The sequence below is a fragment of the Dromaius novaehollandiae genome, chromosome 1 (assembly GCF_036370855.1).
Source record: "Dromaius novaehollandiae isolate bDroNov1 chromosome 1, bDroNov1.hap1, whole genome shotgun sequence".
Taxonomy (NCBI): Eukaryota; Metazoa; Chordata; class Aves; order Casuariiformes; family Dromaiidae; genus Dromaius; species Dromaius novaehollandiae.
Window position 1 is genome coordinate 113,084,070 of NC_088098.1, and position 27,583 is coordinate 113,111,652.

Below are 27,583 nucleotides of genomic sequence, written 5' to 3' on the forward strand. Positions count from 1 at the left end.
GGATATTTGCAGGTATGCCTGAAGTAGCAGTAGACATGCACTGATTGGAAAAGAGAAACCAAATAAGGAAGGTGGCAAACAGAGTTGGTTATTGTGATTTGGCACTGTGTCTAAAATCTCATGGAACACTTACTCGTTCCAGTAAGGGACATCTGTGAAGAAGAAGAAAATGTCACAGTGTGGTTTTTCTTACCATTGTCTTAAAGGATGGTAGAAAGAGGGACAAGGAGCAATGAGGGTCAGAAAGGGAGAAGGATGAAGGGGATTAAGAAAAACATAGTAAATATACCAAATCTTATCCATATATCCAATCCAAAAACAGGAAGTTTCAATTTAGCACAAATGTGTTCTGTCACTGAAAATTCATTTCATTTTCTGCCAGTGAAAACTAAATGATATGGACTATACATGCACAGTTCAACAAGTACCATTGTGCATAGAAAATGATGGGAATCAATAACCTTTCCTAGTGATAGGAAGAGAAGTGCCTGATTAAACCTTCTATTTTAATAGCTTTTTTTTTTTCTTATAATTCCATACAGTGAAAGACCTTTTGATAGGGAAACTCTATTATGGAAAAACTCAATAAGATCTTATCAGAATGACATTGATGCAGCTTTTCAAATATTGTTTGAGAAAAAAAAGCTTGAGAAGAGAAATATGTCATTATTAATTAGCCTATAAAATATAAATAAAGAATTGTAAAAAGGTAGTAGCATTTCTAAAGCAGCTCATGGAATCACTACATTTTCTTATTCAATGTGATAGATTAATGTTACATTCATTGAATCATTTGGTGGAGAATACACCTATTGCTCGGTAGCAACGAGAATGCATACTCAGAAGCATATCCTGCAGAGCTGTCATCAGCCACCAGACTGGCTTTAGCAGATTCAAATCTGGGGATGGCATATACTGTATAAGACAGTGTGAGGCAGCCTATATGACTTGCAAGGGATCCAGTTTTTCAGCTAGACCAGAGTAGCAGTTTTTATTTCAATACCTATAACCTACAATCTCACAACAAGCACCAAACTCTAAGACTTGCTTAAGAAATGTGTTTAAGTTTGCCTGGTGCTGGAGGAAAAAGCAGATAAAGAGATGTGAGCAAGATTAGGATGCATCATCCCTATAGAGGCAATGAAGCCAAATATAATGGTATATGCTGGCACAACTTATGGCTTCTATTCCAAGACATTTCTAAGGAGCCCAGACACTAATGAGCACTTCAAGTCGAGCTACAAAAGGCTAATGTTGGGCCATGTAGGATGTGATGGCAGCTCTGAGAAAGGACTTTCCCTCTGGCAGGCAAAAACATACATCCCTCCTGCAAGGAGCATACAGCTGAGGAATACTTTCCAGCTTTAGGCAGAACCCCAAATTGCACAAAGGGAATCCCTGCACTCTGACTGAAATCATGGTTTACAGAAATGCCATATGGATATTTTATCTTACTCACATTAACTCTGATTGGTTGACAAACATTTTAACTAACAGAATGAGGAAGATCTGCATAATTACACTGTATTTCTTAAGAACTATACAAGGAATATGCAAATTTTGGTTTGGCTTCTAGTGTAACTTGGCTTTTATTGGCTCCTCTTTTATCTCAAGCTGTTGCCCAGCAACAGAAATGTCACAGAAGTTATTCACATCCATCTAGTGGAAAAGTCTGCCCAAGAGGAGACAAAATAAATTATCTGAAAAAAATCTTTCCTGTTCTAAATGAACCATATATTTGTGTATATATATAATATGCAATTATACATACAAATACATATACACACATATATATATATAACAGCTGTTATAGTACTTTTTGCCTCTTTTCCCACATCAGCCGTGCTCACCATTTTCCACTTCAACCATCAGAGAGAGGCTTAGAAGTGAGGAAGACTTGTGTGCACAAGAGGAAGATAATGTTTTTAATGTTACTTGCTGTATGATTTCATAAAAATAGAGTGGAAGTCAAAAGGATAAGAGTTGTGGATCTGAAAAGTTGATCACAAGTTCTGTGGTTAGGGCTGTTCTGAAACTTTTCCTTTTCATGTCCCAGTGTGCACGTTCTTCAGACATGAAAATCTGGGCTTTGTTTAAATCAGATAAAACTCCTTATCAGAAAATGTCAACTAGAGTGAGTCATAATGTTTTTACTGCTGCTTCACATCTGAAAAGAGTGAAAACTGCTGAACTTATCAATAATGCCTCTCCAAATGTACATAAAAAAGAAATGAACTTACGGTTACCTCCAAAGCAGAAAACAGCACAGAAGTCCCCCAAATTCTTAAAGCCACAAAGATTTTATTGTATTTTTACAACTAACTTTGACTGTGTCATAATACCACCTCAAAAATTCTGCAGTGAAACATCTGTCACTGTTTTATGTATTTGTGCAAATGATATCATGACATAATCACTGGTATCTTTTTTCCTATACATCCTTCTGTCCTCTGTTCATGATATATGCATAAGAAAGTTAATTTTTTTGCTAATTTATAGAATCATAGAGTAATCTAGGTTGGAAGGGACCTCCAGAGATCATCTAGCCCTGCTTAGAGCAATTGTGTTTTTATTTTTCTCTATCTAAAAGGTATAGGTGGAACGAGCATGTAGTGGACCCAGCACTTACAAGATGAGTGAACCACAACTGGGAAACCAAAAGGCAGCATAAGAACTTGTTTTCTAAGTAACAAATCTCATGGTGGGTAGGGGAGGTGGGCCAGACTTGTGTTAAATAGGCTTTCCTACTTAATGAACACCAGGGGAGTGTCAGTGACCAGGTGAGCTTCAAAAAGACGTGCAAAGGAAGAAGGGCATCAGGGCAGTTGGTGTGGAAGGGAGCACACAAGGGGACCAGAGGGGTCACTTGAGACTGCACGAGATTGCTAGTTTTGGCACAAGAGTGGTGATGACATGCCACAGGACACTCCCTGCACCCGTTTTAGAGACCACCCCTGGCACTCTAGAGGCCTCAACCCAGCAGAAACCCTGTGGCAGAACATGGCCATCCAAGTCTGATGCTCCAGGCACTGCTGGGTGCTCCTCCCTCAGCCAAGATCTGGGAACTGTGGTGGCCTCACCTGCAGGAGGCGGGCATTAGCCAAGTCACTAGTCTGCATATGGGAGGAGCTGAGGGAGAAAGTTATCAATCTGTGTAGCATCAGGAAGGACCATCAGTAGGTTTCTTTGCAAAGACCCTGCAGAGCAAGCCCCATGTTGCACAGAAGGAAGGACAATCAGAGGTCACTTGAGCAGGGGCAGGACAAGAGTACTCATGACAGTGGAAGCTGGAAGTTTTATGACTGCCAGCAACAAGAAGGCAGCAGTTCTCCTCATGCAGATATTTGACTGGCAACAGTTAAGAGGCCTTTGCAGTTGGAGAGGAGGAGCAAGTTTTGTTAGGGTAAGTTTCTTGGTCAACCATATCTGAACCTTGTGACAGAACCAGTGTCACAAAGAGGAAGCAATACGTAATACTGGTTGGAGACTTCCTTCTCCATCCTTGGGGACAGAAGGACCTGTTTGCTGAGAAGACCTGCTATCTTGAGTGGTTTGCTGCTTGCCTTGTGCCAGGATCCAGCATGTCAGGGAGTAGCAAGGGCTGACACTAAAGGTGAATGAGACAGGAGCCAGGATCACTCAGTGCTGGTCAGTCAGAGTGAGGCTGGTCAAGACCATTAAAGCTTATTAGTGCACTCAGAGCCCTGGCAGCAGGGTGCTCTCCCAGCAAGGTGTGTCCTGGGATCAGACCCCTTTGAGAGCTGGCTTCAGAAGGGACTTGCTGTAGAGTGATTTAATTGCTGCAGGTTGTCAGTGGGATATTTCAGAGGAGACAGAGCCAGGGAAGGGACAGGGAACCCGAAAGAGACATGGCAGAAGGGGCTAAGCAACCCGTGGGGAGCCCTGAAGGGTAGGTAGGCCTCAGAGGGGAAGGGTCTGAGGTCCCTCAGTAGAAGATATGGTAGTCAATGGCAGCTTTAGTTGCAGTGACCATAAGATGATAGAATACAAGATCCTGAAGCAAGACAGGAGGACAAGTAGCAGAATAAAGACCCTGGACTTCAAGAGAGCAGACTACAGGTTATACAGTGAGCTGGTAGGTGAGAGTCCATGAAAAGGGATCAGTCAAATCAACCACTAGCTGATTTTCAAGGACAGCCTTCTCAAAACACAGTAAGACTCAGTGTGCAAGAAAATCAGCAGGTATTGCAGGAAGCAAGCTTGACTAAATGAGAAAATCACTACCGAGCGCAAATGCAAAAAGGTGGCCCTATACTCAGGAGGAGAATAGAAGCATCATTCAGGCATGCAGAGATTGAATTAGGGAAGGCAAAGACTGATGGAGCTGAGACTAGTGAGGGATGTGAAAGACAAAAAGGGCTTCTACACGTACACCAGCAGCAAAAGGAAGGCCAAAAATAATGTGGGCCTATTACTGAATGGGACAGGAAACTCGGTGACAAAGGACATGGAAAAGGCTGACGTACTCAGTGCCTTCTTTACCTTGCTTTTTACTGGCAGGGTCTGCTCTCCAGCTTGATGGTCCCTGAAGCTAGTGTCAGAGTCTAAGGCAGTGAAGTACTGCCCAGGGTAGAGCAAGGTCAAGGTAAGGACCACTTAAACAATATGGAAAGACTCAGGTTCATGCGACTGCATGGGATGTACCCAAGAGTGGTGAGGGAGCTGGTAGATGTCATTGCAAGGCCACACTCTATTTTCTTTGACAGGTCTTGGTGACTGGGAGAACACTCAATGACTGGGATAAGACAAAGGTTACACACTTCTTCAAAAAGGCTGGGAGGAGGATCCAGGAAACTACAGGCTGGACAGCATAACTTCAGTCCCAAGGAAGATGCAATGCAAGTCATTGTGAAATCCATATCCAGACACATGGCAGACAAGAAGGTGGCCAGAAATAGCCAGAGCAGATTTACCAAGGGCAAATTGGCCCTGACCAAGCTCACTGCCTTCTGAGGTGAAATGACTGGCTTTGCGGGTGATAGGATCCAGGAAACTACAGGCTGGACAGCATAACTTCAGTCCCAAGGAAGATGCAATGCAAGTCATTGTGAAATCCATATCCAGACACATGGCAGACAAGAAGGTGGCCAGAAATAGCCAGAGCAGATTTACCAAGGGCAAATTGGCCCTGACCAAGCTCACTGCCTTCTGAGGTGAAATGACTGGCTTTGCGGGTGATAGGAGAGCACTGGACTTCATTTACTTTAACTTCGTCAAGTCTCCTATAGCATCCTTGTAGCCTAATTGGTGCCTAACTGGGTGGACTACAATGTGGGTGGAAAACTGGTTGGACTGCCAGGCTCAAAATGTGAGCAGTTCAAAGACTAAGTGGTTGTGGGTACAGTGTTCCTCAGGGGTTAATACAGGGGCTGGTACTGCTTAAACTGCACAGTGAGACTAATAGCATCAAATTAAAGAGACAGTTGAGATGCTGCATGGCAAGGCAAAAGGACCTCATCAAGCTGGAGGAGTACACTGATAGGAACCCCAGAAAGTGCAATAAAGGCAAATGCAAAGTCCTGCACTTGCAACGGATTAACCTCATTCATGAATTCATGACAGGGACTTATTGGATGGGGGGCAGCTCTGCTGATAAGGAACTGGGTGTCTTGTTGAAAAGGGTGGAACATGAGCTAGCAGTGCGCTCTTTTGGCAATGAAAGCTAACTGCACAAGAGGCTGTATCAGCAAGAGTGTAGCTAGCAGCTTGAGGGAAGTGACTGTTCCCTTCTCCTAAGGTGAGGCCACACCTGCAGAATTGTATCCAGTTTTGGGCATCCCAGTACAAGAGAGACATTGACAACCAGGATATAGTCCAGCAGAGGTCTAGTTAGGGAACCAGAGCCCATGGTATATATATGGAGAAACTGAGGAAGGTGAGATTGTTTAGTTTTAGGGAGACTAAGGGTGAGGGGCCCTTCAGCTACCTAATGGTGGCTGCAGAGAAGATGAAGCCAAGTGCTTCTCAAGTGCACTGTGGAAGGACAAAAGGCAATGGATGCAATTTGGAGCACGGGAAATTCCAATGATAAATTAAAATTTATCAATATACTTAACATATGTATATTTTCATAAGTATATAAATTTACACACATACATATCTGTAACTATATCTGTACTAAAAATAGTTGAGAACTAGTTCTCAAAATTATGTGCATCGTATGAGCTCCCAGTTACCAAGCTATTCATCTCAGTCAAAGGGCCAAGAAGGGCAGGTCTGCATACTCATGCTCATACATATGCTCAGCTGAATAACTTCTTGTATGTGGAGATGTTCCTTTTATTAAAGACAGCAATAGGTATAAAATCACTCAGCACAAATCTGTGAGTGTTGTGTTTCCTACAGCAGATAATTAGGTGCTCGTTGACCTAGGACTTTTCTTCAGCAAAGGGCAGTCTGCTAACCACACTTAATACGTTAGGTTTTGCTTCAGCTAGGAAAGAATCAGACTGGCAAAAAAGACTGATAGAGAAAGATGGATTAATGTGAAAGTCTGTGACAACTATAGACAGTAATCTTATCCTACATCTCTGGTATGAAATGTAGCATAAGACAGCCTGGATTTTTACTTGTGTCTGGTCTGCCAAAGTCCTGCCTTCATTGAGGTTAGATGGAATGAATAAAAGGGCTAGTAATTGGATGTTACATTGACATCTCAGAATAAAAGGTTCTCAGCCTTTTGGGAATGTATGGGCTAGTCCCCCGAGGAAATTCTTGAGAGTGCCATTTAAAATTGCCATTCTACGTGGTGATTCACTGAGAAAGCAGCAAGATCTATTCAGAATACGGTCCTGTCTGATCTAATGACAACAAATCTATCAATATGATTTAGAAAATAACTGACGGTTGGGCTTGATGGTGTGAAGGACTATGCCTGATAATTATACTGGTGGCCCTGATAAACATCTGGGTATAGTGCTGCTTTTGACGTCTGTAACTGGATGAAGATCGCATGTGATGTTGTTGTCCATGACAATTTCAACATAGAAACTCTGTGATTAGAGTTACTCTTGAAATATCTTTTCTGAAAGTGGATTTGAATTGGTACTACAATCATAATTTGGCACGTCAGTTGGACCAGCATCTTTGTTAACTAGTTTTCTGAAAGAAAGTCATAAATATAAGAATTTGGGCCTAGTACTAAAACTAAGGATTTTCATTGGATTCTGTTGTGTCATTGAAATTACTTCTGTCAGACTTGGCATTCAAAGGGTAAGCCATGTTTTTGTGTTACTTGTTAGAATACTGAATTGTTTCTCTTTTCCCACTTGTGAAATGGGAATGGCATCAGCAAACTAATATTGCAAAATATTTTGGTTTCTAGAAGCAGAAAAGCTTCAGGAGGGACCTAAAGAGTGATGCAGACACTGTTATCTTTATCCATGCTTCCATAAGTGTCATACTGACTTTTCCATATGACTATTTGATGATTTCTGTTAGGGATAGACAGTGTGTTTCATTCTTGCCATTTATACATCCAAGGTGCTACATCCACCACTTTTAGTGAGCAGGTTAAAAATAAACAAACAAATGGAAAAACAAAAAACAGAAAAAGAAAAACCCTGTTCATCCCACCCTTGTGTGGACAGTTACTCATCTCATAACTTGACTAATCAACACCAACCTCTCAAATGTCTGCTAGATTCCTTTACCAGAGTAATTTTGTGTTTTCATTTATACTGTTTTTTTTCAAGTATGAAATGTATTTGCTGTCAAAAGAAAGTTCTTAGATAAATTGCAAATGTGTGTTTCTTGACTAATTACATCCTTTAGAATACCTATTTTCAGTTTTCCTTTGAAACGTAAATGGACCGCACAAAACTCCAGCATAGCACATCAGCATTAATTTGATTCTGAAATCTAATGGTTCCATTATTGCTCTGTTGTGCATGTTAATTATAAAGACTTTAATATTAGCCTTAATTAAACTATGGTCACTAGTTCACCTTTGTGTACTATTTTCCAAAATAATAAGTTACAGGCTCTTTATAGTACCTTACAAAAGATACATGGTTGTGTTCTTATGAGGTTATGCTTATCCAGGTGGTATAATTTATCTGTTCTTAAATTAGATTCTCAATTACTTCCCTTGGTACAGAAGCAAGGCTTACGGCATGGGAACTACAGTTCCCATGATTGTGTTGCTTTAAGCTACTCTCCAAGACTCAAAGACATCTGCCACATTAAAAGAATTACTTTATTAGCATCCTCCTGTCTTCCACATTTAACTTTTCCCCCAAAATCAGCCTTCTCATTTATTTCCTTGGTATTTCTTATTTTATTCTTTAAGTAAAATTTTAAATTTTATTTACAGCAGTTTTTTGTTTATTTTCAAAGCTCGATGATCATAATGGATGATTTTTACAGTAGATTTAACTGACAGTTATCTCCCTTGCTCTGCATACAAACATGAATGTTTATATGCGCAGATACAACATGCCAACACCTTTCCCTCCCACCCCTCCGGCATACTTGTTATACCTTAGCTCAAAGAATGCAATACTCACTAGAACAGGGAAAAAAAGTTATATTTACCTGAAAATATTTTATTATTGGTGTCCCACTTCCATGCTAGCTATTCTACCTTCACTTGAAAAGCACCCACCGTAATTTAAGTCACTCTTGTCGTGATAACCTTGGAAAGACTATGAAGCCTCTGAGATGCCAACACAAAGTAGCACTATCCCCAGCACACCCTACTTTAGCTGTGCTCTCTAACCCAGGAAAGCAGCAATAGAGCACGTCCTGGAATCTGGGACATCTCCAGTGTCCCGTTACAGAGCTCATACTGGCAACAGGAATTCAAAATTTCATGTTAGCCATCATTCCAGTATGTCATCATTTGTTTCCTCCCCTACTTCTGTGTGTTTTATATCCTGATAGTGGCATAGGCTGTGGAAACTTTAATGGGGGGGGGGGGGGGGGAGGAAATCAACAATAAAGTATTCTTTTTTTGTTTTGTTGAAGTGTAACTGATGATTTACACCTATCTTGCTGCAGCTCAAATTCTGTATATTTCTGATTGTTTCAGTATGAGGCCTTGTATTTTCACATTGCTACACAAGTGAAGGCATAAAAAACCACTAGAAATTAAATGAAGGACTACATAAATTCATGCAGCTGTAAAATTTGTGTAAGCCAGGATTGTATCAGAGATAACAACAAAAAAACATATTCTTCTTTTTTTTTTTTTTTTAAATTTAACAGACCTCATTGATGCTAAGAGTTAACCTCATATGTGTCTTTCTCAAAGGTTTAAAATTTGAGGTCTCTTTGCCTTCTATTACATCCTCCATCTTTGCCAAGCTGCTGTTGTATCATGTGGTTAAATAACCTTTTAGGAGAAAAATCCATTTGTGTGCATTGGGATTTTATTCAGTTGTCTAGTACAAATGTGCAGTTATTATCCAGGTATACAATAAAAATAAAATTGTTTGCAATATTTTTCAGTATTATTTACTTGTGAAAAAGTAAATCGTATAAGGTAAGAATTGTAAACATGTTCCAGCATTGACCATAGTCTATGCTTCTCAGAAGTTAGGTATTTTGCCATATACCTTTTCATTAAAAATCCTAAGACTTGCATTATGCTGTAGGTTTTATTTAGTCTAGATGAAGGGCCCATTTGCCAGTCACTGTATCAATACAGTATAAGTAAATGTTTTTCATTTAAAGGACATAACTATGGAATGCAGTGAACAACAGGTACTCGCTTTTTCCGCTCTAGATTCTGATCCACCACCATGACTTCTAGTGGCACCTGACACTCTTCAACGAACCTCAACATTGAAGGTTATAACCTGGACTGAGCAAGACCCTTAGGGATTTTCTCTTCATTTTTGACTACACTGGACTATCTAATACAACCAAAGGACTCTTGACTAGGACATCCAACTTTCTCTCTGTAGTATTAATAAATTTTGCTGCCATAAATTAAACTTTTATAATGCACATGATTGTAAGAAGTAGTACTCCTTCTGAAAACAGTTGTTAAGTGACTCAAAGGAGAACCTCTGATACACTTTTTTCCCCCTCAAGTGTGCTCACTGAACCTTTCTATGCACATCGAGCTACATATTATTGTCACTGTCATTCCTAAGAGACAGTTATACAGAAATCCTCTTAGGAAGACTTCCAATACAAAAAAAAAATGAACACTTTATAAAATTATATTGAAACCAAGTGATAAATATGCAAATTAAACTTGCCAGGTGGCAGGAACTCTTTCAACATTTCTTTTCACCTTTAGATAGAGTCTGAAAGTCTTCTACCAGACTCTCAGTCTCAAAGTGATGTGGAGGAAGACTGTTTGTGAGCAAATTCAAAATTGAAAATTTATATTTTCAAGGTCATTCTTGTAGCTGAAATGAAGTACTCCAAGAAAAAATATGAAACAGATGAGCACTCATAATGAACAGTATACCAAGAGCAAAGAGAGCAAAAAGTTTGTGGGAGGCTGAAATCAAAAGGTAGAATGAAAAGAAGAGTTATGTCTGTACAAAATCTTACGACTGCCCATAGCGAGCCAGAGGGATACCCATTTCAATATGTGTCTTTTCCCTAACTGTGCCCAGGGGTAGGACAGAGCAAATTCAGAATGAACCTTCAGCTGTACATCAAGTTCTTTGCACATATTGAGATTACAACTTTTCATAGCTGACAATAGAAAATGCAACTCTTACTGGAAAGTTAATTTTTAAAAGTAATACAAAACAATGGTTGAAATCGTTTTAATGCATGCCAGTAAGTGTGGCAGGAAATATGTAAACACAGACAAGATTATATTTTAGCGATAGTTTATATGAAGTATTGAGAAAACAAATGCAATGCTTAAAAGAATTCTATGACTGTATTTCATTTGCCCAAAGTTAATCACAAATGAAACACCAGTTAAGTTAACACGTATTTTATTGTTATTTTCATTACTATTGCTATTGTTTTGCTTTCAAAAATATAGTTTGCAATTGAGTCTATCTAATGTAAAATTTGATGAGACTTTAAACTGTGCTATTAAGGCATGTATGATTTGTTCAGTTCTACTCAATGGAGCAATGAAAGCAGAGGAAAAGGCATGTTAATCTAGAATAACCACTCGTTCAGTGGGTGCTTACCCATTTTTTTTAAGGATTCCATTCTTTTCCCATTCAATGGGCACAAGGAAGCTGGCAAGTAAAATTGAAATGTACACGTATCTTAAGCAAAGAAATTAGACTAAGACTAAAACTAAGACTGCATTATGCTTAATCATCTAAGACCACAAGAAAGTTGGAATGCATGATTTAAAGACTTCTTTCCTTTTAAAGTAGAAATTTTGCTGAATGGATATCCCAGAAGTTTACTTCAAACAGAGCCTAGCTCACAATTTATTCTGAGTGTGCTTTACTGGTTTCTTTTCACATTCTTTTTAAATGAAAGGATTGTCTTCTGAGGTGCTGGTGTGATAAGGATCTGTGGCAAAGAAAAAATATCTTGCGGTTTTAATAAGGGATTATCTTTATGGAATTGTCAGGGTTCACTCCCTGTCCAATATATCATACAGGCATTAACAACTGTGCCTGTATTCTCCTGTTTCTTAGTTTCTCTTTACAGGAATTTTCCATGTTATAGATCATTTGTAGCATTTGACTTCAGGAGTTTAGAAAAAAGTTTTTATATGCTCTGGGGCTAAAAATTAATATAATTTGAAGTTCTAAGGATATGGCCATTTTGAATTGTGATTTGGTTAAAGGCTTCCAATTTTTTTTCCCCACGTAAGCTGTGCTTAAGTCAGTCACTTAGCAACTTTTCACATTTTTTGGTGGACGTTTCCTTTGCTTCTCTGCAACCAGATTTTACATAGCTAGCTCTCATTTCTGAAAACTCTGGAATAGAAGACTAGTCTGTTTCCAGATGAAATTGTCAGTTCTGTCAAAGAGATAATTCTGTAGCTCATCTCAGGTTGTAGAACCAAGATTTTACTGTGCTGTTTCCTGTCAGCATCATTTCACAGGGACAGAGCCTGTATCTTTAGAATAAATCTGGACTATCTAATCTCATGTTAACAATTCCTATTTTCCAGTTAACCCATAAAGTGAGATTAGAAACATTTACATGTATCTCTATGCTTATATAGAGAAAGAAGTACACATACTATATATATATACACACACACACATAAATGTGCTGCTTATACATATATATGTATGTATATACATCTAGTGAGTGTGTGCATACATACATATATATAGCATGTGTGTGCATGTGTATACCTATCTGTATGGGAAAGTGCGGAAGAACGTTGAGGAGATAGACGATGGAAGCTAGCCAAACCGTTCCGTGGGAAAAGGAGCATCAACAGGGCATGTTGACCCATAGTCATGTAGCTGAGCCTGTGCCAGGGTGGCGCTGCACCTGGGCTTTGAATCAGGAATAACAATGAGCGCAACATGCCTACTGCGCATGTGTATGGTACACAAAAACTTCATCTAGTGCCCCCCTCCCCGGTGTTCCTCACCCTGGACCGACGCTCAGCGGTGCCAGGGATCCCCTGCTCCATTACTGCCTCGATCGGGAAAACGCTGGGAAACCCCTGTTCAGATGCAGAGGTAATAAATGCTCCATATCGACCATCATATGCCTTGTGTTTGTTTATCCGTCCCAGCTGGGAGTCCAGGCGATGCCCCCGCCTCACCCTTACACCATTTAACGGTAAAGCATGCATTGTTGTTTTTACAGCTTTTTTTCCTGCTTAATAAAGTATTTTTTCCATTCCTTGTCCATATTTGTGACATTCATCTGGTTTTAGGTATAGAGATAGCTATTTTGGGAAAAAAATGTAGCTATTTAATATCATATCAAGGCACTTTGAGAGCAATTGCTTCCTTCTGGACCTGCCAACTGAATACTGCATTCCAGTGAAAAGACTTCCACAACCACATCTTGATTCCAGGAGAATTCAAAAGGGAACATTAGTTGGTCCTTAAAGGAAATTAAATTACTTGATGTTAAAGCACTCATTTTTTGCAAACTCCTTATTTTCTTGAGTATTATTGAGCTTGTGGAAAACACTGTAATTAAGTCAAAGAACACAGGTGTGAGAACATTTTTTAAGAACAATAAGTTTTATTCTCGTGCAGATGTGATTTCATTTGATTATATTACAGATTATAAATGCAGCACAATAGATGTGTTTAGTAAAATAACGAGTCAATAAGATAAAAATATTCTTAGTATCTGTTGATCTGTTGATGTAATAGCTATCCTCTGCAATTCACTGTTGAATGTAATGGATATTAGGATAATATGGATACTTTAAGATATAGGATACCTTAAGATATAGGTTATGCACAGGTACTCCAAGGAAAGGCTCTACAAAACAGTGTTACCTGAATTAATTACAAAAAGAATAAAGTAGAAAATGATAAATGGAACAGAAAGATAAGAACTAAATATTTTGGGAGATTAATAATAATTAATAATATTTTGGGGAAAATCAACCCGATAAAAAGAAATTTTACTAATGAATAGCTGCTAGTAGGTAATAATCTATACTTTTTCAATTCTGTATTAAGCATTTTCTGAAAACAGCTAAAGAGCAAGAGTCTTGTACCAATATCAAAAAAGTGAGCATTGTACTGATATCAAAATACTCGTGTCTGGCGGAAATCATGTCTGTCAAAGACTGCATCACTAGTGTCTGGTTTTACAAAATGTGATAAATAGAGCAGAAGCCCAAGTGAGGGCTTAGAATTTACTATACTGATGAATGACTCAGCCCATCACTGTTCTTAAGAATAATTTATCTTTCCAACATAGACAGTAAAACCTGAAATATCACTACTATGTCATTTACAAACCTTTTGATTATAGCAGAGTTCCATTCTACTATACTTAATGTTGACAATCCATCTCTATTTAAATGTTGACCCCTAAGTGCTCTAAAAGCTATATATATTGAATCGTGATACAGAATACCATTATTGCTCCAAAACAGGGAACATATCCCAAAGCATAATCCATCCCAAAGCCTCCAAAAACTCCATTTGAAGATAAAACACATACCTTAAAATAAAGTCCGAAACATTCTGAATCACTGGATATTTTCCCTGTTATACACATCGCACCCACTACCCTTTGCTTAGAGAAGGAAATAGAAAATGATATTTGAACGTATTTGGATCTCATGTGTGAAATGGATAACACTGTGTAGAGAACCAGTACTAAATGTGGTTTTGTCTCGATATTGCTGCTGCTGCTGCAGAGCTGCTACTGCCAAGGTGTGTCGGGCAATGTCGCGCTGGTGCCCCCGGGAGCCGTCCGCAAGGTAAGCAACCTCGTGCACCTGCACAGGGGAAAATGGGCATGAGAAGGGCAGAAGGTCACCTCTAGGGGAACAGCATGTCTGGCATGAACCCCATGTACTCATTTGCCATCTGCGCATGAGCAGGAGACCCCCAGATGCCCCCAGCCCGTTTCTGGAAGGTTCCGAGAGGGCGGACTGCGCATGACAGCTAATCTGCATGGGAAGTGAGGAAGCACGTCCCAGAGGCGGGGCAAGAACCTATAAAAAACTGCCGACTGTGTGACTGGGGGGGCTCGTTTGCGACGACTGAAGATCTGGAGCGGAGTCAGCGGAACATCATCGGGCTCAGAGTGGCGGTAGCTAGTTTCTTTTCTCCTTTTCCAACTTTCTCTATCTTTTCCCCTTACCCTTGCTCCCTTCTCCCCTTCGCCTTTCCCCACCTTTTCTCCCTACTCTGTTGAAAATAAAGGTAAAAGGTTGTACGACATTTGACTGGTTTTAGGGTCTTAATCTCATCCTTGGGATCGTAACGAAACCTTCCCGATACTGGATCGGGACACACTGGATTAAGTTGGTGTTAAGTACATATACAAAAACAAAGAAAGGAGTTGTTTGCTCCTAATTTTACAGTCTCTGTAGACTGCAGAATGAATGTTAGGTGAGAAATTAGCTCAGTTTTTCACAATTACTAAGTGCCACAGGCATCACAGATGCAGATTCTTCTATTTGCTGTGCTTGTTACCGCCTGTTCCCTTTTGCACCACCGGTTTTTCTCAGTGGCTTTGACACCATCAGTACAACCACCAGCTCTGACAACTCCATCACCAACACATGGCCCATAATTGCAGTTTACCCATGCTGTGGAACTAACATCAGATAGCTGATGATTTGCCTTTGAGTTTTCATTGGCCTACCTCCTGGCAATCTAGCTCATTTTTACCAGCTATTGAGATAGTTTTAGGCAATCTACTTCAACATATGTCTCAGATGTCAGTCCAGTACAACTGAGCTTGTAGGAGTGTTGCTTGAATGCTGAATATTTGACTACGAGCACTGGTTCTTTTTCTGAACACTTGTACAGCATGGGCACAGAGAGAGTGTATGTGGAAGAGCCCAAAATGTTTACTGGAACAACTACAAAATATCCCCATTTTTCAGCTACACAAGAGAATGAGGATTACAACTGCATGGTGCACATTTATTTTTGCTTAGATTCAGATGCCTATTTCCTTCTTGAAAGGCTGTTTTAATCTCCTCAAAAGCTGTTCAAGCTTTCGCTCTGCTCCCTGGGACTTTGTCATCAATCATGACATTCTGAGATGGCACGCGGCCACAGGGGCAGAGTAGTCACTGCTGCACTCTCAGTACACAACTAGCTTCACTTGCTTTCCATTAGGACATGGATGGACCCAGACCTCTGTTTTTTAAGCTGATGTTCAGGCCAAACCACTTAGCAGTGGGATCAAATTGGTAATGTACTGCAAATCCTCTAGCGTGTGCACAATCTGTATACAATCATTAGCACAGAGTAGGTCACAGGCCAGCAGCTGTACAATCTTTGACTTAGTGCAGGCTCTGCAGGCTGAAAACTCCATCGTTATGAGAATGCAAATATGGATTCCTTTATTGACTAAATCAGGAGCTGCTGTACACAAGATGCTTCAGATAACGAAGTAAGGACCCAGTCTTACAGACTTCCTTCAGGCCATTTTTGACCATGAAAGGTCTAACATCCCACTTCGTCTCAGGACCCTCATCACCATCCCATAAGGAAACACCTTCAACAGATCTGTGCAGAAGCCTCTAGGGACCTTCATGGATGACAAAAATTCTAGCCGGGTCCTAAGTCTACCCTCTGACTTTAGAGTAGCCTGTCTGCAAAAATTGTATCAAATGCCTTGTTCAGATTGCAAACATACTAAAAGTCTTTTATATAAAAGGTTATAAATATTATGAAAAATGCATTTTAATAGCTTTATTTATAACTTCACAATGAAAAATCAAAGGTTTCTTTCTGTACACACAGCCCAGCTGCTGTCACCAACCTAACTAGCAATCCATGCTAATGGTCTAGGTGCCACTTGCTTACTACCAGGGTTGCCTCACCAGCAACGTAAGAATTGCAGCATATGCCAGAAGCCTAATGAAACGTTAAGATGCTTGTTAATCTAGCAAACTGAATACAAAATGGCACATGCCTACGCAGTGTACGTACAGTAGGTTATGTCTAGACAAATGTCTGAGAATAGGAAGATAGCTTGCAATGTCTCCAGTAGCAGGATTTGGGATTTCTTAATTACTTACTTGAGGAAATTGTAATATGAATGTTATAAACAGGGAACCTGCCTTAAGACTGTTCTTGGAGACAAAGTATTTTGCATATGAGAATTCTTTTAGGAACAGAAGTTGAAAGGGCAGAAGATAGAAGGAAAGCAGAGGTTAGGAGTTCAGACTATGATGGACCCCTTTCTTTCTATTTCTCTCCTGAAGTGGTCTGCTTCAAGGGACTTGATCTGGTCTCTGCTTTCTCCCAAACTAGGAATTCAGGAAGCACAGGTTGCTGTTTTTATTGATTTATTCTGAGAGGTCATCGAGGTTTGATCTGTTTAATAGTTTATAAAACTCATCATCAATAGTTTATATAGTTGATCAGCATTACTTACTGCTTTTAGCTGCTTTTCTCATTTTTTATGAAAAAGGACATTTTAACAAATTAGTGTGCAGAATTAAAGGCTTATTTTTAATACAGTGTGAATAAAAAGCTCTGACAAAAAGATTTCTAGGATATGATGAATCCCTTCCGTACAGCTGACCTAGCTATTCCGCGTTACTTAACATAACAGATTTATTCATTTCTGACATAATTTAATTGTCTCACTCCCTGCCTTTTCCCACACATTCGGTTTTATGTTTGGCTGTGCTTTAAGTGTGAAAGAGATCACTGAAACTATGTTTTAACAGAAATGCAGATAGAACTAATTTAAACTAGAGATAGAACAACAGAAGAAGCTTGTGCATTCATACCATTAGCTGGAGAACCATTTGATACCAGTTAATTAACTCTTTAAATAAGACAAGAATTAATTATGTCCAGACCTTGCATAGTTATTGTCAGGCTCATGCTGTAAATAGAATCAAAATAAACAATTCAGGAGGAGGGGATGGACAATATTTAGCAACTTTTACCTTACCTTTGTTCAGAAATCCAAAATGTTTTCTACAACTGCAAATCTAAAGCAGCCCAAACCCTTATTTGAAGTTTTTCAGACAAAATAGTTACATTTGCCTTTAGGATGTTTCAAAGGGAAAATGTCAAAACAGGACTTTTTTTCTCCTTTTCCCCATCCCAAAACAGATCCTGGCAAATTGCAGCCAATTTCATGAAGAATTTCAACTGAGAAAGTGTCACATTCTGACAGCATATGGTTCCCCTGGAGTTTACTGATTCAGCTATTGTCAGCCTTTAGGGAACACAAACAGCTAGAATAAATTAGAATAACTTATTGCAGAGCTGGCTCCACAGAAAGTGAGGATTGAGAATTAAGGAACAATAATTATTTGCATATAGAAGTGCCTTGAAGACTAAAATTCCATTCTGCATCAGTTTTTAAGCATTTTTTTATTTTATTTTTTTGTTACCAAACAGCATGAAAAACTAACTTCCTGAATATATTCCTGTAACTGAAATCTCACGGTGTTCCTTATTGGGAGTAATAACCAATCATGTTTTGAAGCTGAAATATGGTCTCCAGGATACCTAAGCAGCCGTGGGCAGAAATTTTTTTCAGTGGCACTGTTCTTTATGGGTTTTTGGCAGCATTGCTGCCCGCTGCTGAACAGGGGCGGCACCCACTGGCACGAGTCAAGTCGTTTCAGTCAGGGTTGCAAAGGCAGGACTTGCTCCTTATGGCCACAAAAGGAGCCCCAACAAGCTCTGGTTTTGATTCTCCACTGCCTTTCTTATACCTAAAGGTAGGGAGGTGGGGGGGAAAGGGTGTTTCAAGCTCAGAGAAACAACTCTGTAAACTAATTAAACAACTGATTAATTATTAACTATCAACTATTAATTAAAAGAAACTAATTAAGCTATTCATCCTACAGACTAAGCAAAACCTTGTTACCCCTCGCCTCACTCAGATACTCGTATGTGGTGCCAGATACCTAGAGCAAACAACTTTCCCTGTTTTTTAACAGGACAGCAGATGTCCTGGACAACAGCTTTAGACAGCTACTAATTTTTCTTAGCCAACCTTATTTGGCTATTTGGATAGCTCTGCTTCTTCCTCTGCTTTCTGCAGATGTTCAGCTACACAGGTGATTGAGAACAAATCCTGCTCTCTTCTTCATTGTTGTTCCCCTGTTTGTTCACATCTAATAGAATAAAATGTTACAAGAACTAGAATGGCTAACAACATATAAAGTGTTCATTTTGTCAGTCATTATTCTGTTAATTTTTGTGTTTTATCTTCTGCTAAGAAAAAGGTTTAGGCAACAAGTTTGAGACAAATTAAAACAACCATCCAGATTTAGGCTTACCACTCCTAAGCAGAAACTCTTTATACAAATACTGATCTTTATGAGAATCCCCTGAAAAATAAGCAAGTACATACACTGCATTTGTAGAAGCAAACAATGACTTTTGTCATGCTTTAATGAAATGGTTTAAGATGAAATTGTGCGCTTTTTAAAGACAGTTGTAATAATAACAAACATATCAAATAATCTCACTCACACTGGTAGTTCCTAACTAGTGAGATGGACTTTGTGAGTAAAGATTTACCTAAATGACTAGATAAAGGACAAATCAGTTGCCAAGACAAGATACATTTATGGTATTTCCAGTTCTAGGTTTGGAAAATGAGATTTTAAAATTATTTACTTTTTTTATTTTTACTTGCTACTGCTGTTGGGCTTACGAGACATTAGGTTTAAACCTTTATTCTTGTGACAAAAACATTTTTTTCCCTTAAATAAACTGAAGTTTTCATTTAATAATCTAATTCTTAAAGCTGGAGCTTTAAGAAAGTTTTAGGTATCACTACGTTTGCAAAATATGATGACTATCTATTTATTTGTTATACTTTCAGTTTTCAGGTTTTTCTTTTTAAAATGGATGGCACAGCATAACTGGCTGCTCTTTAGACCTACCACAGATTATATGTAAATAATGAGCAGCTGTTTCCTACTGAAATTGTGTGATCCAATATAAGTCATATGTTGGCAAGTAATGCATAACAAATAAATTATTATAGTTTAATTCCATCTGTTTACATGTTTTCTGTAAACAAACACTTACTTCACAGGTGAACTTGATTAAAAATATTTTTTACCCTAATCCTGGTCTCCAGTTCACAAATGAGCCATTACCTTGGCACCTGACAAATTATGTGCACAAACCCCTGATCAGTAGCTTTCTAAATAGAATTCATTTTAAACATTCAGCATTTTGTAAATCCAGCTGTTTTGATTAAACACAGTAATAAAATTTATTTATTTTTTAATGAACAAAAATCTTATAATGAGATTTCATCTGTGAATAATGGTGTATGATAGAGTTTATTCCTACAAATATTTGGCAACACCCAGGTAAAATATATTTTCCATTAGCATTCATGCCAGTGAACTAATTTGCTAATTATTTGCATGAAGCAAACAGAAAAGGTGTAAACACAGCCAAAGCAAATTCAATTAAATTAAAAAATTAGAGAAAAATGTGGTATTGGTACAGCTACACTTATAAAACAATTTCTTAAAAAGTTATAATAAGAGTGTATTTTAATGACTTTTTAATATTCCCCTTATAAAATGAAGGCCATAACTTTTCATTTGACTGCCATGCCACTGTTTAATCTTTGATTTGAAGTGGAAATATAAAAAGTGGCATAATTAGGAAAGCTGTTCACTACTAATGTTATAAAAAAATGAAATCATTTTCTCCATAGTAACTATCAGTTGAAAAGACTTGTTTGAAAAAGACCTGTTGTGTTGTCCAAGTCCTGCCCTAAAAAAGCAGAAAGAATCACACGGATAAGCAGAACTGAGGGACTGAAACAATTGTTGAATAGTAATTTGGAAAAACCAAGCATGGGGCAAACAGAGCCACTAGAACCACTTTACTTAGATTACTATTGTTAAATAACACTGGTGTTTTTTACCACAGACTATTCTTCTCAGTGGTACCAGTATAGCTCTATAAATTCAAAACTATTACAAAGATGACCTATTAGTAGCCTAGCAAAGGAGATGAAAATGAGAAATAAGGTCTGAATCTGGATGTGTAATGACTAAGAAGAGAGACTACAAATGTTTCATCATGAAACATCACTCTTACTGTCTAAAACCTTTAAACAAAGCTATAGGTAATTGTAATACCTGTGAAAATCCAAAAAAATTTGTATAAACACATATTTTTACCACATTTTTCTTTTTTACTCTAATTATAGCCTGTCTTGAAAGATCTGACATCATCTCTCATTGTTACAAAACCCATCAGAATGAGAAAAAACAAGGACAGCAGAAAGAAATCTGCCCTTGCTGTGTATTCATGGGCTGAAGTCTCAGAAGATGAGGAACCCCATAACACTGCAAACCCAGGTGCCCTGGCTGTTGTGAGTGCTTCTGGCTACTGTGGGATGGATCTGGCTACTAAGCAAAGCTACTCTCAAAAAGGCAGTCATGGAGAGACCCTTCCAAATGGACCAGGAATGAAGGGCAGAGAAAACAGCTGTTGCTGAGATGGGACTCATGATGAGAACAGGTGACCATACGGACGTCTCTGCTCTCCTGGATAAAATCCATGAATCTTTTAAGTAGCTTTATATAACTATCCCTCTTAGAAAAAGTATCAAGAGACACACTAACATATTCAGTAGCAAGTTAGCTGGACTGTTCACTTGGATGGAGGAGTTGTAGCTCCAGCAGTCCAGATTTGAAACAGACTTTTATCTAAAAAATCAGGTACAGGATAGCTTATGCCAGAAAACCATCACCTTTTATGGCAAGTGGTGTGCAAAGACAGCAGGTTATATCTGGGTACTGCAACAGAATTCCAGCTCAGCAAGACCACCACCAAGGAACATGGACAGCGTGCCACATCACATGGGCCGACAGTGCGCCTGCGGTTTCCTGAGAAAGGACAGATGCACCTTCCCACCAGGCCACTCACAACTGTTTGGCAGATTCACTTTACTGTTGAATCAGTAATGGAAAAATAACTTGGTTATATCACATCCTTTTCACTTTCAGAATATTACATGCGCCCCCAAAAGCCAAAGTAGCACTGCACGCTATGCAAAGGACATGTGAAGGGAAAGCTAATTAAGGGGATGAGGAAAGGCCATACTTGCTGTACATTTGTTAACTGTGATCAGACCCATAATAATTATTAACCTGTACCAGTAGCTCCACATATTACTAGCTGTTGTGAAAAGGACAGGACATTATTAATGTGCCACAGAATCATGACGGGAAATTAGTTACCTACTCGGGTAATGAGCCTGCACAAAATAATGATGTGAAGGAAAAAAAGTAAAAAAAAAACCAATCTCCTCCTATAAGTATCCCTATGATGGGCTAATGTCAATAAGGCAAACATCCTCAGAGAGAGTGCCATATGCTGTCTTCAGTCACTGATGAAATTTTCATGCGCATTTCCTCCAAGCATTTCCAAAATGTCTTTCTCAGGTACAATCTGAGATCTACAAATTCACACATGCATCATAAGGTGTAGGTGCTTCCTACACTTAACTCTATTCTCCCCAGCCACATGCACACAATTGATTTTCACTGCATAGGTGTTTTAAAGTGAATTGAAGGGTAAGTACAGAAAGGGAAATATGGTGATTCTACTGGTAAGTCAGCTTCATTTTTGTTTTCCTCATTATACATGTGGGTCTATAATGGGCACTTAACCTTCATTTCTCTGTAATCATCACAGAACACTCTTCAGACTCTTCTTTTTTTTCCCCTAGTACTTATAAAATAACAAGACTATAGTGGCTCTAAAACCCTAATGACATAACACAGAAAACACTGATACTTCAGTAAGTTCTTTACAGGACACCATTACCGTAGTATTTGACCACCCGACAATCTCTTATGTATTTATATCTATGAGGTAGCTAAATACTGTTACCATTTAAAAAATGGGAAACTGAGTTCTATGAGGTAGCTAAATACTGTTACCATTTAAAAAATGGGAAACTGAGTTCCACAGAAGAAAAATATTTTCACACAGGTGATGCATGGCAGAGGAAGTATTTGCTCCCTTATCCCAGGATTTGAAACAAATTATATGTTTCAGTGAATTAGGCTCTGGAAAGGTTATTGCTTAGACTTCATTTCTTTCTTTAGCAGTCCTTACTGGACTATTTACAAGTAAGGTATAAATTTAAAAGTAACTTATGTAAGTTCTTTGCCGAAAACATGGCTCTTCATTGCCTAGTGCACTAGGAAAAGCAAGCTGTTAGACATACAGTGAACAAAGCAAATTCATGAATGTGTCAGTAATCATACCAGTTACAGTAACACGAGAAATCGGGAAGTGTCTATGTTTGAAAAGGATTGAGTGAGAGCTCACAGAAAACTTAAGGTTTGATCCAAAACATGCTTCTCAAAATTCACAGGGAGAGTACCAAATAATATTACAGTGTATGCTTATATTGTCACCCATTTAGCAAAATCCATAAATAGACACTGACAAATAATGCGAGTAAAAACCCTCTAGACATTAGAGCTTGTCCTAAGAATATTTAGACTGTGCTCCACCTCTGCAGTTCTTCTGCGTCTTAAAATAGTGTGTTTAACTATGGGGCGGAGGGGTTTAGGGGGAAGCATGGAATTTGATGCAATAGTGTGTAACCAAGTGAAAACATGGTAAAGAAGATAAATGAGTCTAAGCACAAGAACCATGCAAAGCTGAAGACAGGCAAGACAGATAATCCCTGACAAAAAGACAATGGCAAGAATGTGTGCCAGAAAATTGATGATTTCCTGAATGAAGGAAACAAAAGATGGATGGTTCCCATGGAGGTGCCAGTAAGTCTGTTTTTTGTATTTAATTAGCTTTTTCTTCATGTGTGGGCAAAATACAACTTCAAATATGACTCACTAGCTACTTCAGTCCTGCCAGACATACTGTTTGGGTCCAGGCCCCTTTAGCTACTTGTGGGTGCAGAACAGCACTGCCTCTGCTTTCTCACTTCAGGACCATACTTGAGAGCCATAGCAGACCAGAGTATTACAAACCAGGCCATCATTTGCATCTGTCACCTTCAGACTGTGAGAAAAATGTCACAAGGTTTAAGGTGGGAGCAACTTAGTGGAACTGCAACCTCGTGTTAATACAGCAGGAGCCACACGGGGGGGCAGGCAGAGGTACGGAGGCTGCATGTGCCTCCCGAGGCATGAAGGGGCTTGGGCTGGAGCTCAGCACTGGTGGTGAGATGGAGCAGGTGGGCTGGGCTTGGAGTGCAAAGCATGTTAGTGACTGTAGAAATCTCCAGAAATGTCATACTAATCTAGAGGAGGATGAGGGTAAATGAGTATACAGAACTATCATGAGATAGTTAGACAAGAGAATCCTCACTCTGTGAATTTTGTGGATTTATGAGCAAAATAGTGACCATTCAAATAAAAGAGAAAGCCACAGACTGAACAGAGAGTCTACAGCAGTGACCAGAACACAAGAGGCATTTTAGTGCTCACACTGAAGATAAACCTATGCATTAAATAAAAATAATTTTAATATATTTCTTTTCATACTTTTCATATATTCAGACTTCATTTGAATTACTGAAATCTGGTCAAATCCTGAAATTCTATTCAGAGATGCTGTGGAAACTGATAATTTTACATGCTGAGGGATAATTTTAGAGAAATACTATTCTTATACTGGTCAAAAAAAGCAAAGATGTTAAAATATGTTTAAATGCTAGTAGTTAAAAACTGTCTGGTTATTATTTGGATTCTTAATTACTAAAATATAAATATTATCATGGATTTAATATGTGGAGTTAGAATATCTGTAACAGAAAATATTTCATCTGTTTATTAGGCCAATAAGTACTACTTATAGGACACCCCTATCTTTTTTTCCCTATACAATTATAATATCAGCATCCACCAAAAATTGCAATATACAACAAGCAAACACATATCTAAAGGTCATCTAAAGTTTCAGCTTTAACTATCTTAGGCTTTGGATATAGTCACAAAATATTAGATGATGTATATGAAACTACTTTTTAGGTTGGTCACGGACAGAAGTGAAAACCTCATGACTGAAGAAAACCATCACCTAAGAAATAATCTTCATCTGCTTCACTTTTCACTAAATCCTATTTATCTTTGAGATAGTGCACTACCGCAGCTACCATGATGGAGATATTTACACTATAATCCTGTATAACCTTTCTCTTGGCCATAGAATAGGACCACACTGTAAAGCATAGCATGGATCCCTCGTTGATTCCACATTAACTGTTTACCTCACTGTATTTACTGAGATGTTTCTGTACAAGGGCAAATCTAAACTTTGAGGCAAGAAGACTAAATCATTTTTCACTCAAGACTCAGACTTCTGAATGTGTCGGAAGAATTCCAGAGGTTTCTCTTCTGCCTTTCCTCTGTGCAAAACAAGCACAAAGTATATGTGATCGTTCTCATCCTGAAGTGTTGCACCCTTCCGTCACCTAGCTGAAGGCAGAGGTGAAGCAGAAGCAAGACCTCACTGCCACAGACGTTGCTGTAATCACCTGCTAACCACATGGGACATCCTTAAGAAAACTGGAAATGGCACACTGAATGGTTTTCAAATTAAATCCTGGAAGAACTGGGGATAAGGATTTATGTGTAGTGCGTATTAGAAAAGATGACTAAGATCTGTCACACTAACACAGAATTTACTTTAGAAACAGAGACATGGAGCATATTTTGAACCAAAAGCCTGAACTGCCCAAGGCTTGATGCCATTGGATGAAAGTTAGCAGTAGCAGAATGAAGCCTCGTGGATCATATCCACTGTAAGACTCTTTTGCAAGAGTTGTCATTAGAATTTGTTGATCAGGACAATGCTCTAACACATTTGTACTTATTCATTTCTTAAACAGCATTTGTTGAATACTATGAGGTTAATAGAAAAGTACTCATATATATAATGCTCAAATCTTTGAAATAGCCACATTTTCAGTAAATTAAAGTAAATTTTTGTACATTTTTGTCTTCTCTTGTAACTTCAGAGTGTGTGTATGTGCTGTGGGTTCAGTAATACGTCAGGATCTTTGGGGAATTCTAAGAGATCAGAACAGAAGTTAACTATGCAGATTTTTAAAATTTCATTACACTCTTGGCTTGGCATGTCACCATGCCACAATGACAGACAGTGTACTAGCTCTGTCAAACTTATGTTAAGTGATTTAGCAAAAAAGTTATGATTCCTTAATTATTAAGGGCAGGACTAACATTCTGCATGGAAGTGATAAAACTGTCATCATGCAACTCTGAAAGGCATTGTTTATTATGAGCTGAAAGTGAAGACTGATGTGCCTTCAACTGTGCAAGAACTGTACGTTTTTAAATCACATATAGCTTCACAAAATTACCATCTTGCTTGATTTCTTCCTTGTTTTTTGAACTCATACCTTTTTCCTCCTTTGATAAATACACCAGGAAAACCCACAGATTTCATAAGAATCTTCTGTAGTGAGAACAACTCCATTTAGGAAAGCCTGCACCTTGGTATTAAAGGCTTACAGAGAACTAAAACTATAAAGAGAGAGAGAGAGAGACAGAGTTTGTTTAACGCAACTTTCCTGGAATTTTTAAGCTACAGAATTTCCACTCTTCTTGTAAATGCTTGGCAATGTTGATAAAAGAACAACAGATGTCAGTGAACCTGGAGAGTTAATAGGACTCTGCCAGCTTCTCAGCATCTATGAGAGATGCAGTCTAGACAGATGTCTAAGAGAAAGATGTGTGGGATGGAGACTAAAGGGGGTCCAATTGACATTCTGAGATAGAGTTCATCAAATTACTCAAGCTCCTCTTCTCTTCTTTTCTCTATTTTTGTCTGTCTGTCTTTATCTCTAAACTAATTCCAGTTTGACTAAAAGCAAGTTCCATTTTAACTGCACAGGAGACAGTTATATCCTTGTGACTCAATCCCCTTTCAAAAGGGAAAGAAAAAACCTTCCCATTAAAGTTAGCAAGGTTTTGAAAATATTTCACATCTGCAACACTGCATTCTCACAAACAAAATGCATAATGCCACTGTAGAATGTCAAGGCAAATTGCAGAGTATTTAAGCATTTGACTATATTTTTAATGTTACAGGCAGAAATACAGCAAGACATTTTGGCAACTGGGAGAGCTTTTCTTTGCTCCTTCCCCAAATGATCTTTTTCCCCACTATTGTAGGAGAAAAAAATCTCTAATGGTGAACACTAAGAAGCAGCAGAATTGGGTGCGTGCGTGTGGGTGTGAATGTCCAAAATCGAACTTTTGAACTCTGAAGCAGAAACTACTGAAGCTACTTGCTATCTGCAACTGGTATGGGTTGGTTGTAAATTTCGGTAATATCCCAACTGGCTCATCCCATATCCTCCTGTTAATAAAGAGCCTTGAGACAGAACCACCAGTTCGGAGGCTGATCATGTGTTGTGCTTCTGCACATGGACTATTTAGATAGGGAAAACCAGGAGATTGGGGTTCTGGAAAGAAGAGCTTGTTCTGAAAAGAAGTTCCCAAGTGAAGGCCAAATGGATGAGAACTGCAATACCATTCATATCAAATAATGAGCAAAATTCAGTATTTTAACAGAAGAATTATCTGAGGAATTTTTGAGTAATTCCTAATTAGTGCTGTTTTGATAGAGTCCTGGAACATACATTTAAACTACATGTACAAAATCTGTTCCATGCAAATAGTCTAACTGGCTAAAGTTCGTGATTTCAGTGATGTCATTGGCCTTGTTGCTAACACATTCACTAAAAGCAAATATGAAAGGTCAATATATACAGATGGAAGAAAATCACCTCAAAATTCAAACTGAACCTTTAGATTCCTTTATTTTTACATTATATCGACAAAGATGGCAAAATGATCAACTCTCGTGACCTTCTGAATTTTGACCTATTTCTCACAGTACAATTGTATAAGGTCAATACTTGAAATTTCATGGCAGACTGACATGCTGAGAGCAACATAAAACATCCTATCAAAAAAATCTAAAATGGAGCTTGTGGTTTTACTTTTCTGTTTTTAGATGAACTCAATATCATAACA